Raw genomic sequence first — 17,562 nt, 5'->3', positions numbered from 1 at the left:
CTGTTAGAATTTGTCTAATACTGAGTATTAACTAGAGTGTGGTACGGTATCAGATGTTGGGTACATTACCAATGAAGCTGGTCAGGTGGGAACTCAGTCCAAGCTTCCAGGGGGTAGATCACCTGTAGGGCACAGAGAAGATGGGAAAAAAGGGGTCAGTGTCCATCTCCCAAGGGCAACTGACTTGAGGAGACCGGTCTATTAATAAACATGGGTCTAAACTCACCTAATGTCTTGACGGTGATCTAGTGTGAATTCACTTGACTGTACAGCTTGTTCTTATGAAAAAGACCTGTGGAGGATGAACAATTGGTCAAACCCCATCCAAGTGGTCACCTTATGTACCTGTTGGTAAGTGCGACTGGTAACTTACCACTAAGTATGGTGGAGTAGAACAGTCCTACCGGCGCCCCCACGGGCGACCCGGTGGTTGAAAGGGGTTAGTGATGCCAACATTGCCTCTATACTTTAGTTTAATTTCTCGTACCCACGTCACCTGGTATGGGGTAAATAATGGAGAAGTATATTAATTACTTCATCTATCCATGTCCATGGGGTGTTCATGCTAGAACGCTAAAAAACGATCTAGCGAGTGTTCACCCACATGGGATTACTAAAAAAGATTTTTTATTATCAAGCGTGCACCCTCCTGAGATTCCTATTTACTGTTCTTACCTCGGCAGGAATGGTTTCAATGCCTGGTAACCGCGAGCAGTTGCTTCCGTGATATGCTTCAAACGGAGAACAGCGTACTAATACGACTGTTACTTCCGCGTTTGGGACTCATGTCACATGTACTCGTGATGGCCAATGAAAAAAGGTTTAGACATAAAAGAGGGACCGTGAACTAATTTGTCCGTCAAAAAGATCAACAAGGGACTAATCATGGAGGAGATCAGTATTACACCAAGTGAATTGCACGCATCATGCGTGTTGGGTGATAGGGATATTTCATCAATTAATAGTTAATCAAGATATTCGGCGCATTTCGATAATCCTCGATTTCTTTTTTGTGGCACATCAAATTCAAACAAGATTAGTTCGTTGTGCACCAGTGCAGTTTGTACAGCAATTTGTACGATAATTGAATGTTATTACAGTACATAATACATTGACACAAGATCATACAATACAATAATCAATACAGAAATTACATGTAACAGGCAATGTGATGTACAATGATACTGCAAGATGGTTATTTACAAATTACTCTGGAGGAGGCAAAGTGAGTAGTTGGAGTGAATGGTTGTTTGATGGACATTTAGCCATTTCGAATCGAGACCATTTGTCTCTGGACTTCTTCACGGTCGTTAAGGCCGCGATTGACAGTATCAAAAATATGCATCCAGCGACATTCACGGGTACTCAAGAGTTTGGCATAATTGCCACCTCGGGGGTTTTTTGTGACCTTCTCTATTATCCACCATGTGAAACTTTCAGGGTGATGGTTAAATTTCAGAAAGTGATCCACTAGTGGGGCCCCTTGTACCTTGCAGCGTATTTTGCTGCAATGTTGTAGGATGCGGGTCTTAGTTTTCTGGGTGGTTTGCCAATGTACATAAAGCCACATGGGCACATTATAGCGTAGATAGCTCCCATGGTATTGCAGTTGGTATGTTGTTGCATTGTGTGGGTATAGTTATTGTAGGTGCATGTTTTTAATTCAGATACCATTGTACAGGCCTTACAACTGCCACATTTAAAATGACCCAATACAGGGGGAATGTTCCACAGTGATGTTTGCCTTTCGGTCTTCTTTTGGTTAAACATAGAGTGTACTACAAAATCATAGACACTTCTACCTTTACGGAAGGCGTGCATCGGGGGTTCAGTTATACCTATTTCTTCCGCTACAAGGTGCCAGTGTGCATTGATGGTTTGTTTTATTTCTGTACTGCGTGTGTTGAAAGTGGTGACACATATAAGTCTGTTTTCCTTAGAGTCAGATCTCTGTTTTGGTTCTAGTAAGGACTCTCTATTGCTGAACCATGCCCTTTTGCGAGCTTTCCTGGCTAAACTTCTAGGGTAACCTTTTTCGATGAGTCTTTTAATTAGAACATCGGATTCCTTGAAATAATCTATTTCTTGGTACAATTACGTCGCTACCTCAGGAATTGGCCGTAAGGTAGGTTATCCCTGAGGTTGCGAGGGTGGTGGCTAGAATATCTGAGAAGTGTGTTCTTTTCAGTCGGTTTTCTGAAGAGTGTGGTATATAAAACACCATTTTCTTCTTTAATCGTCAGGTCAAGGAAATTTATAGAGTTGTTACTACTCTCAATTGAGAATTGTATGTTGTCATCCCTTTCATTTAGCCAAATATGGAAGGTCATTAACTCCTCCAACGTGCCCCTCCATATGAGGAGCACGTCGTCGATGTATCGACGCCATTCTGCAATTTTTATTCTGTGGGGGTTGGTATCGTGTAAGATCCATTTATGCTCAAAAGAGTCCATAAAGATGATAGCAAGATTTGGGGCAAAGCTTGCCCCCATAGCTACTCCACTTGTTTGCTCGTAGAAATGCCCATCAAAAATGAAGTAGTTTCTTTTCATTGCTATTTCTAACAGTGATAAGATGAAGTCGGTCGGTACCCTATGGGGACGTGTTCTATTGTCTAAGGGCATTTTCAATTGCAATCATAGCTGCCTGTTGTGGAATGCTGGTATAGAGGGATGAAATGTCCATGGTTACCAGCATTTCCTTTGTGGGATCAAAGATGGTACCATCCATAAGTTGGATTACCTGCATGGTGTCACGTATGTAACAAGTTGTAGATTCTGCAATTGGTTTTAGAAAGATGTCAATAAACTTGCATAACGGTTCCAAAATCGAACCACAGCCTGAAATAATCGGCCTCCCAGGTGGCGAGGCTAGTCCCTTATGTATCTTAGGTACAGTATATATCGTTGGGACTCTGGGGTGTGCATTATTTAAATATTCACATTCTGATTTGGAGATTACACCTTCCTGGTATGCTATATCTGTCAGTCCTCTGATCAGTGTGGCTATGTCATTTGTGGGGTCTTTGGATAATTTCCTGTAGTTGCCCTCTTTGGATAACTGTGAGAGAATTTCTGCCTTGTATGCCTCTCTGCCCTGAATGACTATTGCTCCCCCCTTATCCGCAGGCTTTATCACTATCTCTTGATTCATGTTTAGATTGTGTAATGCCTGTCGTTCAGTTTTGGAGATGTTGTATTTGACATATTTTCTGTCTGTGAGCAGTTTGGTAATGTCTCCCATCACCATTTGTTCATAGGCTAAGATCCTGGGTGGCAACATGTGTGTTGGAGGAGTAAAGGTGGAAGGTGGTCTCAAGCCAGTGTTACTGTTCACATTCATGTGGGGTGTCCTATTAAAGTGATACTTTAAGCGAACCTTGCGAAAGAATTGGAAAAGTTCCAATTTCAAATTAAAACTGTTAGGTAGGCTAGTTGTCCAAAGTCATGAACAACACCATAGCCATACTGACTATCAGTGAAAATGGTCACTCTCAGCTGGTCTGAAACACAGCTTGCTCTAGTTAGAGCAATCAATTTGACCACTTGTGCAGGAAATACTCCTTGAAGCTAGGAGGCTTCGATCACACCTGAGACAGTACAGACTGCGCAGGAAGCTCTCAGCTTCCTGTGTGGTCTCATAAACCGGAGCCATTAACAAACATCACATAATCAGATTCAGATAGTGGCACATCTTGTAAGCCAGGTCTAGCCTTGGTGGGTAGTTCAGTAGCATCAAGACAGTCATGCTCAACCTCCCCTTCCATTACATCATTCAAAGGTACCGGCATAAGAGTAGCAGAGTTAAGGGATGTACATCTTTTCATTGTAATGTTATCAGTGGCAAGTATGACCTGCTCATAGTTGGTAAGGTGGATATTGGTGAAATACTGTTTCTTGGTGCGGGTCAACAAGATTTCTATGAAATGGGGACAAAAATAGTTACTAGCTGACTCATTAAAATGCTCTCACACTGTTCAATGCTGACACCTGTGGAAGCCACAGCTTTCAGACAGTCGGGCAAAGCAGCAACCACTGGGTCAAGTGAAGCTGAAAATAAGCAATGGATCTGTAAGAGAAGTGGTGAAGTGTGGCTCAGTGGTTAGAGGCGGCAGACCCGGAAGCTAAGATCGGCCGTGGACCAGGGTTCGATTCCCCGCCTCGGCGGGTTTGGGCTCTAAAAATTCCACGGACTCAATAATTCTCGCTCCGGTGCCTACTCGACTCACTGGGTCACACTCTGCGACTCTGGGCAATAGCTTGCTTAATCTCCACTACGGCCCCTCGCGGCGGGATGCCTGGCTTTCACCTTGTGGATACCCTGCCGGGGTATCTCACAGGGGAATACCAGGACGGGTTCCCTAAGCAAGCGCTTAGATACCGTGTCGGTGATTTGCGCTATATAAATACATGTACATTTAAGCATTCCCATGCATCTAGGTTTGCACTGCGAGAGTGCAGCCCTCCCTCTCACTGCAAAACATTTATTGTAATCATGCATTCCCAGAGCTGGGGCATTACAGAAACTTTCTCTCAGGTCTGAGAAGGCGCACATGCAGATGTCATCCCACGGTACCGTATCTAACACATCTCTGTATGTCATCCTCTGTAAAGGCTTGGCCACTAGGGAAAAGTTGGGAATCCACTGCTGACAGTAGCCCAACATTCCCAAAAACATCCTAACTTCTTTCTGGGTAGTCGGCATATTCATTTTTAGAATCGTCGAGATTCTCTCTTTGTGACACCTTCTTTGCTCCCTTTTCAATGTAATGTCCTAGGTGCAAGACCTCCTTCTACAGTGCTGCAGTTTGGGCGGGGACACTTTGGGGTCCATTGGGATGGCGGGCAGGCTTTGCCCACCCGCCATCCCATCGGTAAACGGGACCACCCGCCATAAGGGTGGGGGTCCCATGGGGGGCATTAGGATGTGCCCGCCACAGTGGCGGGCACATCCTGTATTTTCAGTATTGGAGCCCTCTGCACTGCCCGCCACATACAAAAATTGCTTTGCAGCATTTACGTAAACAAAGCGGCAGGCACCGTGCGGTGCCTGCCGCTTTGTATATGCAAATGTGGGGGGGGTATCACAGGTACCCCCCCCGTGTGCATGCCCCTACCCACCTTCACTCTGGGGGCCCACAGGGGGCCCCCAGAGTGAAGACTGCCTAATTTTTACCCCTACGCTATCCAACACTTTCCCTACTATTGCACTCACCGGAGGGGGAATAGTAATTTTTACCCCTACGCTATCCAACACTTTCCCTGCTGTTACACTCACTGGAGTAGGAACAGTAATGTTTACCCCTACGCTATCAACACTTTCCCTACTGTTGCACTCACTGCAGTGGGAATAGTAATTTATACCCCTACGCTATCCAACACTTTCCCTACTGGTGCACTCTCTGGAGTGGGAATAGTAATTTTAACCCCTACGCTATTCTACACTTTCCCTACTGTTGAACTCACTGGAATGGGAATAGTAATTTTCTACCCCTACGCTATCCAACACTTTCCCTACTGTTGCACTCTCTGAAGTGGGAATAGTAATTTGTACTTTTACGCTATTCAATGCTTTCCCTGCTTTTGCACTTACTGGAGTGGGAATAGTAATTTTTACCCTCTCGCTATCCAACCCTTTCCCTACTGTTGCACTCACTGGAGTGGGAATAGTAATGTTTACCCTCCCGCTATCCAACGTTTTCTCTACTGTTTCACTCACTGGAGTGGGAATAGTAATTTTTATCTACCCGCTATCCAACACTTTCCCTACAGTTGTACTCACTGGAGTGTGAATAGTAATTGTTACCCTCCCGCTATCCAACGCTTTACCTACTGTTGCACTCACTGGAATGAGAATAGTAAATGTTACACTCCTGCTATCCTACGCTAAAAATATTGTATATTTATTAATATTATTAAGTTAATATATTTATGTATTAAAAAATAAAAATGAATGTTTATTTTTGTTTTTACTTACATTAATTATTTTATAATTTTAAGGGTATTTAAGTATTTTTAAGTATGTTTTACTTAATTATATTTATTATTTCATTAATTTTACATTACTTTTAAGACATTTTAAAAATTCGATATGTTAACATACTATATTATTTACAACAATATTTTGGATTCAATATTCTGGTAGTCAATATTTTGTCACCGATATTTTTGCAGGACGATATTTTGCTCCTCGATATTCTGTCAGTGATTCACCTGATTCATGTTAATTCTTTGAACATTTGCATTGTGTTGTAGCATTGGGACTTGTGGAACCTGCATTGCCTGATTTTGGGGCATGTTGTAATTTTGTACTCTCTGCCTTTGTACTTGCTGTGTCTGACCCATGTTATTACCTTGAGATTGCACAAATCCTCCATTCTGAACCTGATTTCAATTTGCCATATTACCAGCATTGAAACAAACGTGGCAAAGATTTGTCTTTTTCAAAGTCGCGACATCAATCCCTGTTCTCTAATCATTCAGGACACCATGAGCACTACCCTACCATTGAAATCCATTTCTACCTTGCATCACAGGCACCCCCAGTGGATATACTACCTGCATGGGACCAACATTTCCCACAAACGGCTGATTCTGACCTTGCTGTTCAGCCTTCATATGTGCCATCATCAACTTCTCTTTCAATTTCTTATGTTTCATTTCCAATTCATAACTACAATACTTGGCATATCTCAGTATCTTCTCAATTGTTTTCTCTGCCAACAAGTTAAATGCTTTTGAATCATTGAACTAACCTCAGGTTTTAATCCATACACAAATCTGCACACAAAAAGTCCCATGTCTTTCGTCTCAATATTTCTGTCTTACTATACTGCTTGAATGCCTGAAGCAATCTCTAATAACAGGCAGGTATTGGTTCTTTAGAGTCTTGGGTTGTTCGTTCAATATTGACCCAGTCAGTATCTTCAGGAGATATTTCTGACTTCAAAAAGGTAATCACCTGATGATACTTTTTCATCACCACTAGTGACAGAAACTTTCATATAAGATGTCTTGTAGGCTCTTTTGCGGACCACTCAATAGCAATTTTGCATTCGATCCACAAGTCACCTGCAACCACAATTTCAAATATAATATTCAAATCCATCCATAGAACCTTTGTTAGCTCTACAAAACAATCAACATATCTGTGCCATTCCACTGGGTTCTCTTTCAATTAAAAAAAATAATTTGTGAATGATGCAAGATCAGTCCTGCTCCAAGGTACATGAACATAACCTCCACCAGGCACTTTTCTTATTGGAAGCATGCGTACATCCTCAGCCTCCTCCGTTACTGCTGGAGGCAGCTGTAATCTTACTTTTCTTGCTTCCTTTTTCTATGCCCATCTGGTTTCCCATCCATCCAGCTAAATTCACTTTCAAACATAGGCAACTAACTCTTTTATCTTAAATTTCAGTCCTGAAGATATCATAGTAGTAAGATCCCGATCATTGAAATTTAAAGATAACTTCTCTGTAGAGATTTAGATTTCTGTAAGTCAATTTTGCATGTGTGAGCCAATTTAAACAACCTATCAAGAGCCTGTCCTGCACGTCTAGTAGTGTCTCTGCACATGAACAATAACTCACACCCTGATAAGCATTTAATTGGGACATGTCAAGATTTCCAAGTATGTTTTCTTCAAATTCTAGTTTCAACTTGGCCACATCTATCATCTTTTCCTGGGATTCCCAATAGCAGTTGGGGTGTGTATCCCTTTGTTCTTGAGCAGTAAGTCCAGGTTGCTCTACTGGGGTATTAAGAATTAAACACAATTTTTATCAGGTGGTGAGTTCAAGAGAGACATGTCAGAACTTGGTGAGCCCATAGGTATTCCTGTCCTGGGGTACTTTGATTAACACTTCGGGAAACAGATTTGTTGGGCATGAAAAAGATGGGCGATCTTTTGGAAAACCTTCCAGTTGGGTCAAACCCTGTCTGGTTAAATGAAGGGTCTGACTTTGGGGAAACATGCAGCCTTTTATATGAACAGAGAAATGTGTTGAAACATAATGAGCAAGATGGATTAAGATGAAATTGACAAAGATTTAAAATGGATGATTAAATTGGAAACAAAGTATGTTGGAGTTTTTTCCGAATTGGCTATGCGACAGGCGGATGGAGTGTCATGTTGTTCCATACATTTTGAAATTACGTGAGCGCTGTTGGGTCACAATGCAGCGCCTGTCAGCACGCAAATTGTTAAAGTTTGAGATCAAATTAAGATGGATTTTCAAATAAGGAGTGCATCCTGCCTCATCTATATAAATGTAGGGTCTGCAGATGCAACACATGGAGTATTTACTGTTGGAACCAAGGAACTTGAGGATTTGAATTGGTTTTATTGTTGAGTTCACAGGATTACTAACTGAAGTACTCATTCGAATAGGAGCAGCCAAAGTATGTGTAGCATTTTCTGCCAATCCAGGTATATATAAACGAGCTACAGGGCTAATTGTGACAGGAACAATCGGTGCATCTGGGGAATTTAGAGTAGTTGCATTTTGACCTGAACTGCGGTGAGGGCCATTAACAAGTGGGTGGGACTTTAATGCCGGTATAGTCCAGCTCCGGACGGCTATAAGGCTATTAGAATATTCCACCACTAGAAGGCAGAATGCTCTAACTAATAAAACAAAGGCCTCACAGAGCATGAGGAGATTAAAATCCCCTCAGCATCTATGAGGTATTTGTCTACAGCACAGCTGTGAATGACAACATTGGAGTGTTGTAGCTCCAGGCTTCTATCAGCCATTAGAAACCCAAGAAGCCCAGAGCACTCAATTGTTTTCAATGGAGCTCCCAACATTGCAATGTTCTAATAATAGTTATAACATGGCATAATAGGGCCATGTAAAAGATTTAGATAGGATTAGGCATTTTTCTCACACCATTAGCATTTGGCAGCTGAAGACTTTGGGATACTATTGTTTTATTCACACCATTCTTGTATGTTCATTTGGGGGGGCTCCATTATTTTGTTAAATTCGGGATCTGGTAGGCATCTCTCTGTCTATGATGCTATGCTTCCATGTTATTCCACAAGTGATGCTTGGCCGAACAGCCTCTTTTTGTCAGACTATTCTTTATAGTGCTGATTCACAAAGCTGAGGATGCACAATTGTGAGAGACATTTGGCTAATGTGTCAATGGCACAGATCCCAATTCCTGAACAGTATTTGGGGGAAGGGACAGGCAGTGAAAACATCTGATGTGATCCCATTTTAAGCTAATTTTAGGCTAATTTTCACTCCCTCTTGAGTCTGTCTTCAACATTTCTGTTGGAACTGCCAGAAAGAATACTTCCTCAGTTTGGGAAACTTGTAATGCCCCTCCTGCAGTCGGTATCATTGGTATGATGATGTATGTAGAAGAGCAGGGGACAAACGATGTGGCACCTGGGGCAAACAGAGTCAGTTGTAAGTGAATTGAATGGCAAAGGAAAGGTTATGAGAAACACACTTACAGAAACTGAAAATTAGGGTAGTTTTGAATTTGAGTTTTCAATTCACTGTGTTTAACTTCATTGGCATAGCTAGACCTATTGGCGCCCAGGGAGGGTCCTGTGTTTGCCGCCCGGGGCATGTAAGAGCCTGGGCATGGGTGGCGGTCGACAGACGCCTTGTTCTCTGGAGGGTGGTAGTCGACAGACAACTTGCTTGCCTCCACTGCCCCCGAAAAGAGTGCTTCCACCCTCATCCCCCAGCTACACCACTGTAGAAAGGTGAAGAAAGGTGATGGTGAACGAGATGGTGCACCCACAGGTCCAAAAGTCAGGACACTGGCCACTACCCCCAGCATGTTTGCATCCGCAATGCAAGCGTGGCCTGGGAATGGATAAATGAGGCACCACCAACAAAACCACATTTGGAATCTACTGTCCCAAAGGAGGAGTAGAGGGGACATCTGAAAGATTTATTCTCTGTGTGGGATGATGAGATGCTAATTGGGCCACAGGAGGCAACTGCTCAAGTGCAGAAGGATCCATGCTGCACTACTCAGCAAAAGCCACTGCATCTTGATTTCAGCCTTCACTTTTGGAGTAGCATTGTCAGTCCTTACTGCTACTAAGACTGAATAGATCTGGGATATTAGGAGGCCAAAGACAGGGAAGAATGCCTGCCTATGAATTCATTTTCTGTTGTCTGTAGGTATAGGGTAGGGATTTATATTAGACCTAAAGGTAACCTGCTGCTTGTCAAAGGCCTACTCAGCCTTTTATCCCTCCCATTTTAATAAAATGAGTTTGTATTAGGGCCAGCAAATATTCCATTTGGAGTGTACTCCAACTAAGGGTCATTGTAGTGCAAATACAGCTCCCTTAAGCACTGTGTAGGTATAAAAATATCTCTACAAGCTACCCCTAAATATGTTATCAGCAGCACCCTCCCCCCCAAGCCCTGGCCCACCCGGTAGGATATTTTAAGCAGTAGCGCAGAAGCCTCAGTGAATTTGCAGCAAATGTTAGAAAAAAAAAATTTTTTAGTCCCAGGTCTAGAGGGGCCAAGGTATCCATACCCTGGCCCCTTATGTGTTTTTTAACCTTTTTCCTATGACTCGAAGTGAGTCCCAAGTCCTAAGATGGTGGCAGACATATCCTTATTGAAGCGGTGGCAGCCAATCAGATCTTCCCATGAGATCTATTGGCCTGCAGATCCTCTGTGGCGTGATATATACAAAGTTATTGAATCTTAATTGCTCAAAACCTACAGAACAAATTTACACCAAATTACAAAAAATCACTTTCTCTGGCCCAAGATCGAGTTTTCTGCCAAATTTGGTGTAAATCCGCTCAGCCATTTGATATGTAACTGTGTCTAAATTTCATGGAAAAATTAATGCGAAAATGCATTTTGGGACCCCCTCTTTCTTGGCATCTACTAGACCATGGGTACTCACAAAATTTCTCTCGGGGGCCAAATTTACAGTGTGGTTTATGTCCGAGGGCCGCACCGGTGGGGGTGGGGTCAGTGGGGGAAGGGGCGGGGCTAGAGCAACAAAAAAACCTGTGACCATGAGGTTGATCACAGGTCCCTGCAGCGGACACCTTCGTCCACTGAACCACCAGACCCGGCATACACACATCTCTCTCTCTCTCGTTCTTTCTCCCTCCCTCTCCCTCCCTCTGTTTCTCTGTCTCCATCTGTCTCACTCCCTCTCTCCCTCTGTCTCACTCACTCCAACTGTCTCACTCCCTCTCTCCCTCTGTCTCACTCACTCTGAATGTCTCACTCTCTCTGTCTCCCTCTCCATCTCTGTACCCTCTCCATCTCTGTCTCCCTCTCCATCTCTGTCTCCCTCACTCTGTTTCCCTCTCCCTCACTCTGTTTCCCCCTCCCTCAGTTTCCCTAGCAGCTAGACAGTTCAGCACAAAACTTTGAATGTGCAAACTAGACAAAAAGGAGCACTTTTTTCACTCTTTGCAAAACTTTTGTGAAGATTTGTCAAACAGCGCCAAAGTTTTTAGCAACACAAAAAAAACATTTCCCATGGATACACAATCCAACTATAACTACCAAATGGCGACTTCTACCAGGTATATGAATATACATGTTTGTTTAAAATATTTTGATCATACTTTTTGTGGATGTGTGTTTATGTCTTTATCGATATATGTATCAAAACTAGGGGTGTGCAGTTCCTCTCGATCAGGGTTTTTTTTTATGATCAAGGATAAAGGAAAAAGCTCCAATAGGAGCAAGTGTCCTCACACACCCCGAAAGCTGTCATGCCTCATCATTTGGGCATGCTCCTTCTCGGGCCGGTGCTGCAATGCCCAGCGGGCACCCACTAGAGGGCTCTTTGCCGGAGATCTGTAAGGTGAAGTGTGGGTGTGTGGGTTGGGTTGTGTAGTGTGGTGATTGGAGGTGGGTTAAAATAGGTGCAGCGATGCAAAGTATCAGAACTTTTAATGAAGAAAGCACACTACCCTAAGTAAGAAATGTGGTGCTCAATTAAAATATAATGGTCTTTACTGTGCAAGGTGTGTCAATTGGTTGTATAATGTGGTCAACATGTTTCTTGCCTTTGGTTACCCACACAGGAGCAAGTGGTAATTCTTCAGGACCTGGTATTATACACCTACATTACTTTGTGACTTGATTCAAAAGGTAAATACAAGTGAAGTTGTAATCAATCACATATCAGGTCACAAAGCACAATCTTACCTGGACCTGGTCAGAAAACATAAATAACATGGAACACAAAAGGGCAAATGTTACATTGCCTCTTGGCACATTCAACAGTTGTGTGATGCACAAGTGGGGCCAGGACAAATAGAGGTGGGGCATGTATCCCAGGTGGCCCCCTATATTGGCGCAACTGCTTATTTTTAGATCTTCACTTGCCTTGCTGTGATCTCTGCAGTGTGAAGGAATCAGTGTCACAGCGGCTCACTAAGCAACACTAAAGGTATACTGAGTGTGCGCCATGTTCACAACCACACTCGTCAAACTTTTCTGTTTAGTAATAATAAACTCTCAAATGCGTGGAGGGTATTCTGCATTTTCCCTGTTCGTGTCTGCCATGCATAACATGTTAGGCACAGGCAGGAATATGAGTGACAGTCTCCCCACCCTCAATAGGATGGAACAGCTATCTCTGACTGCCCTTTGGTGGACAGGATGCTAGTTTGGAGGCTTACATTGGTGGAGCCAACAGAACACCCCTTGTGTAAACCCCACGCTTCCCCGTCTCTAAATGGAATGGAGTAATCACTCTGCTAAACTTTACCTAGAGTCCACCGTCTTTAATATATCACAATAAGTCAATTTCACCTGATATAACATCAATGATATTAACTTGATGATTCTGAGAGCTCTCCTTGCATGCCCCTTTTTATTTTATTGCACAACAGATATGACTACAACTGTATAAATGTGTGTGTTATTTTTCAAAGATAGACTCATTCAGTCACAAATAAGAAGATTCGCATGAATGTGTGGTTCAGTAAGGATCACATGGATTGTATACCATGAATACAGTTGCATATATGATATTCATTAGCAAGTCTGTACCTCCTGTTTAACTGGAAAATAGACCCATTCCTATTAAAGTGAGGGGTAAGATCGGATTGTGAAAGTGTATCCCCTGACAGCACTTCCTGTAATGATGTGCCTTACTGGTTTATTGCCTATTTTAACTTGTCAACAACCTGTTTTCTGTACTTTTTCCCTGCTTTCCCGGCTTAAGTGTGACAGCTTGTGTATCTAGTGTTTGTTGGTTGGCACTAACGAGTGGTTCATGCATTGTTGTGACATTGGGAGTATGCAATGATTCCTAGATCTTTTTGACAAGTATCAGGAATGTGAGCCCTGGCATCCTGCCCAGCATCTGACCTTGATGAGTTTATTTATTTATTTATTTATTAAGCAATTTGTATTGCGCAGACTAAACCCGAAGGTATCAAGGCGCCTATCAAAATCAATAAACAGAAAATATACAGAATATAGAATGCCACTAATGCAGAATGCCACTAGGGGTATGCAAGTATGAAAAGATGAGTTTTGAGCGCAGATCTAAAAGTTTGCAGAGAGGGGCTAGATTTTACTTCGAGAGGGAGGGCATTCCACCACTTGGGTGCCAAAAAGGAAAAGGCCTTACCTCCCCATCTTACTTTTCTGACACGAGGTACAGAGAGGAGGAGTTTGTGACCGGAACGAAGATTTCTACTAGGGTTGTGCCGAGAAAGAATGGATCCCATACTTGTAAGGTTGGGTTTAGCAAGAGCTTTAACCCCATGAAAAAAGATCTGAACCCCATGAATAATTTTATGAATCTGGCGCTCATGAAAACACTATCATGCCAATGGGAGAAATTACCAATTACATGACAACTACAGAGCGCCCACAACCCACGTATCTCGATTTGTATTCTGCACTGCTCTGCAAACAATGAGGACCCAAAGATGTATTGGGCGGTAGATCTGTCCTTGCCTGCAATCTGCATGCACAACAGTTCTGATACATCCTAAGAGTTCTGTGAGTGCCTCTGTTTTTGCAGTGCACCCTGGTATGAGACATCCTTAAGCCCCTCACACTGCCCGTTAGGGTGACTTCCATCATGCGGTCCTTTATCAGCACTAACACAGAAGCAGATGTGTCAGAAATGAACCCGCCTCAGTTGTACAGCATCATCTGCCGGAATCTCATCACTGAGTCACTCAGCCTGATCATAAAAATATTTTGACTCAGCAAATTCCCATAGAGAATTTCAGCAAGTCCCTCTTTCTGGTAAGATTGTTCGGGGTGGGGGGGACGGAAGGGAGTTACACCTATGCTGCTGAGATTTGTGCAATGTGCAGTTCGGAATCTCGAAGACACCTACTCAACAAGGTCGACAAAATATGTACAATTGAGCACAATTTCGAGTGAATTCACTTTAAATGTAGTATACAAATGCTGACTGGTCTTTTTTTCTATGTACAGTGTACTCCAGGAAATTAAATACACCACTATAGGAGTAAAGGTGGTTGTTTTTCAGAATATTGGGGCATATTATCAAGAACGGGCGTTACATTATCACCGCTTTTATCGGCAGGAAACTGCCGATAAAGCGGCGATAATGTGCTTGATAATATGCTCTATTAATTCCAATCGAAGCCCAAGTTAGATGTCTTCACATCTAACATGGGCTTCGATTGGAATTCATAGAGCATATTATCAAGCACATTATCGCCGCTTTATCGGCAGTTTCCTGCCGATAAAAGCGGCGATAATGTAACGGCCTTTCTTGATAATATGCCCCAATGTTTGTCCTTCAAGCGAAACAAAGTTGCAAGAATGTTTCCAAGGAGAACTTAGAGAAACTATTTGATTACACTGTGGTCGATTTACTGTATGTGGCTCATTGCTGGTGATAATTTAGTGCACATACTTTGTACGTGGTCAACATTTCACAAGAACTGAGGACAAAGTTTGGTTTACTATTGCAAAAACAAAACCTATTCCAGGGAACCCTTAGCAGAGCTAATAGATCTGCCCTCACTTGTCAATGCTTGCTAACATAGGTGAGGTATCTACACATCGATTTTCTTTACGTAACTTGGTTGGGAGTGACACTCAAGGACCATAGGACAACCTCGGATTTGATTCAGAGTCCAGGAGGGCCAGAGTCCATTACTATTTGCCAGTGCTACTGAAATGTGTATACATTTGGGCCACATCCAGGCCAAATTGTTAAGATAAGTACATTTGTCTAAATCAGAAATGCTACAAATCTAGCATGGATCCGGCCCTCCTGGACCGACTTTGGAGAACCCAGGTTTAATGCACCTGCTATAGTGTGCTACTTATTAATAACTATGAATAGTCATGTCTTAAAGTTGAAGGATCGAGGGCAGTTATACTGATCTTTAATACACAATCAGCTGGGGAAGCAAATGACTGTTCAATGCTGAGTGGACCAGATAAGAGTCTTCCCTAGACTCCGACTTGGATTTGGGCTCCCAAAGTCAGAATCTGCGTCACAGTTTGCGAGTACATCATCAGCATGTTACAGAAATGCCCTTTCACCACGGCACAATAGAGCTGTATCCTGGAGGTTGGTGCCAGTGGCAATCCCGCGACCTGTTGTCATTGAAATTTGTTGTGGTGGAAGGTCCATACACATGCCCAACTCTCAACAGTGATTATATCAAACCAGTGGTGTGGAGTTGGTGCAGGGGCGAGTAACCGTTGTACGTCCAAAGGACACACCTGCCCTTGAGGTCACCCCAGGCCACTTTTACTAGTAGACGTGATAATGATAGGCAGGCTCTGAACCCTAGGAACAGTAAAAAGAGCTTATCTGCCAGGTGTCAGTGAATCTAGAATAGTCCTTGCTCTCTCTTCTACCGGATTGGCTCCAGGCCGTACTTTAATTGAGCCAGTGATTGCAGGTGGGTTTCAGCAGCACTCACTACTTGGGTCCGGCATATACGTTTCCTCCAAAAACCTGATCTAGAGCAAGACAGTAAAGACACAGACGGGGAAACGGAAGGATGAAAGGAAAGTCCGAAATATAGCGACAAAGGGCCAGGTGTAGGTAGCTAAATACCGGTCGGTAACGGACGAAAATCGGTGAATTTCCCATTGCCCACCGGTATTTAGCCCTTCCTAATGTAGGAGGCTGTAAATAAGGATATAGGGCCAGATGTAGGTAAATCTTTTTTTCCGACTCTTATATACCGACTCATACCGAATCGGTAATTAAGAATCGGAAAACGGGATGTAGATAAAAAATCGGTAGAAAATACCGAATCGGTATCATTCGGAATTTCAAATCGGAATTTACCGAATCGGTAAATACCGATTTGTTAAATACCGAATCGGTAAGTACCCATTCATTCCTATGGTCCTTCTGGCCCATAGGAATTAATGGAATATACCGAATCGGAATTTACCGATTAGGTAAATACCGATTCGGTAAATACCGATTCTTTAAAACTAAAAAATTACATGTGACCCTGTAAACCAATCAGGAACACCCACCACACCCCACAACAAAGGCACAGAGGAACCAACCAATCAGAATCAAGCACCCCTCCCCAGTACCTGGGAGTGGCAACACCCATGCAGGTGCAGAGCAACTGAACAGTTAGCAGAGCAGGAGGAAACAGACAGCTTTCCTGTTCATTAGAATGGAGTCTCAGGAAGGGCAGAAGGTTGCAGGAGACCGCAGAAGGAAAGTCAAATTTAGTCCAGCAGAACTGCAGGTGCTTGTGGAAGAAGTGGTAAAGCACTACACAAAAATATTTGGGAAACAGTCTCTGCATGTTGTAGAGTCTGTAAAAAGAAGCATATGACTTGACATCCAGACAAAGGTGAATGCCATTGGGATGACGCACAGGGAGATCGAGGACCGAAAGAAAAGATGGTAGGACCTGCGCATCGTCACTAAGAAGAAAATTGCTGCCCAAAGTAAGAAAGTCGGTGTCATAGGTGGGGGGAAAAAACCGAGCTCCCAGACTAACAGAGCTTGAGGAGCTAGTTGAATCCACCCTGGAGCCAGAAAGCATCCATGGAATTGGGGACATGGATAGCTCTGACAGTAATCCCCACCCATTACCCTGTCCCTCTTCCCCACTGTGTGTAAGCATAACACTCCAGAACAGCTTTTACTGATGGCCAGCAATGCATCATGGGAGACGTAGTCATAGGTACATACATGCAATGCATACACCATAGAATCCAGCAAGGCATGCCACACACAACTTCGAGCAGCTGATGTAGACTAGGCAAATGTGTGATAGAAATGCATTTAACGAAGACACACAGGTGAACGACACCACTGACCCTATGTCCATATCTTTTCACAGGAGAATTCTCACGCAGTACAGCACCAGAAAGGGAGGAGAGGGCACCAGTACCTACAAGAAGGGAAAATGACAGACAAAGTGCAGGTCACAGCGCTGTTGGAAAAGAGAAATCCACATCCCAGGAAGCCACAACACCTGAGCGAGCCACAACATCTCAGCGGCATTCCCCTCTATTGTTTGGAACACCTGAGTTGGAACCAGCAGTACATTCGCCAACACCAACCACACAGTCATCAATGCAGGGACGGGCAAGGAGGGCTGATG

The sequence above is a fragment of the Lissotriton helveticus genome, chromosome 6, assembly GCF_964261635.1.
Source record: "Lissotriton helveticus chromosome 6, aLisHel1.1, whole genome shotgun sequence".
NCBI lineage: Eukaryota > Metazoa > Chordata > Amphibia > Caudata > Salamandridae > Lissotriton > Lissotriton helveticus.
Note: the sequence above shows the minus strand (reverse complement) of the source record.